A 932-nucleotide genomic window follows, 5' to 3' on the forward strand; every position below is an offset into this window, starting at 1 on the left:
AGAGGACAGGAAGGAGCTTCAGCAAAGATATCACAAAGGAAGGTACGGATTTCTGGCTTTCTCAGCTCTCAGAGCCACAGGAAGTCCATTTTCATTCAGTTTCACTCTGATCATAAAGAAATACATCCCTTTTCCTTGCAAGTGAGAATTTTGCAGTCAACAACCGCTTAGGTGTGATTGGATCAGAATTTAGCGTAACAATGAATACAGTGGAGAATAAAGAGCAGAGGGGGTTAATGCAGAAATAAGCTTTCCCAGAAGAGGAAAAGCCAAGGCCCCACTGGGAGTCGAACCCAGGATCTCCTGTTTACAAGACAGGCGCTTTAACCAGCTAAGCCATGGAGCCCACGCGCACGTCTGAGATAATGCTAGATCTGTCCTTGCTATTAGATTAAATATTCGTGCCAGGGCGGGTGGAAGGCAGAGCGGTTTCTCGTGAGAAACTGGACGAACTCCGAGAAGACGTTTTGCTTCCTTGGATGCGCCGCAGAGCTGACATAAGCGGGAACCGCTTGGCACAGCTTGCGTGTTAGGACTCCTAACACTTCACTCAGCCCGAGAATAACCCTCAGTGACAGTCACGGCCACCACTTTCCCTCCCCAACTGGGATGAAGTCTTCCCAAAGCACGCCTCGCTGGGGCTGCACCTCGTCCTTTGTAACGTAGACGCTACCTTCGAATGCACGAGGATCTCTGAAAAGGAGCTTCGTGCAAGACTCCTGGCCCGCAGGATTGGGGCGTCCGGCACCCGCTCTCGGACCGGGGGTCGGGGGCCGAGAAGAGGGTGCGGGGATGCGGACCTCCGCTGCGTCAGTCACGTCGCCGTCTCAGACCGGTCACACAAGCGCAGGTGGAGGGCGGGCGGGGGGGGGCGGAGGCGGAGGGGGCCCCCGCTCGGCCCAAGGTGTATCCTGGGCCCAGGTACGACCCTC

The 932-nt window shown here is 55.5% G+C and overlaps 1 non-coding gene across 1 annotated transcript; it reads right to left on the minus strand.

The window, feature by feature from the left end:
• Positions 1-272: 272 nt before the first annotated feature.
• On the minus strand, positions 273-346 carry TRNAT-UGU. The gene has a single exon. It is a non-coding gene; the product is annotated as a tRNA-Thr (tRNA).
• Between the last annotated feature and the right edge of the window lie 586 nt (positions 347-932).

The sequence above is a fragment of the Zalophus californianus genome, chromosome 7, assembly GCF_009762305.2.
Source record: "Zalophus californianus isolate mZalCal1 chromosome 7, mZalCal1.pri.v2, whole genome shotgun sequence".
Classification (NCBI taxonomy): Eukaryota; Metazoa; Chordata; class Mammalia; order Carnivora; family Otariidae; genus Zalophus; species Zalophus californianus.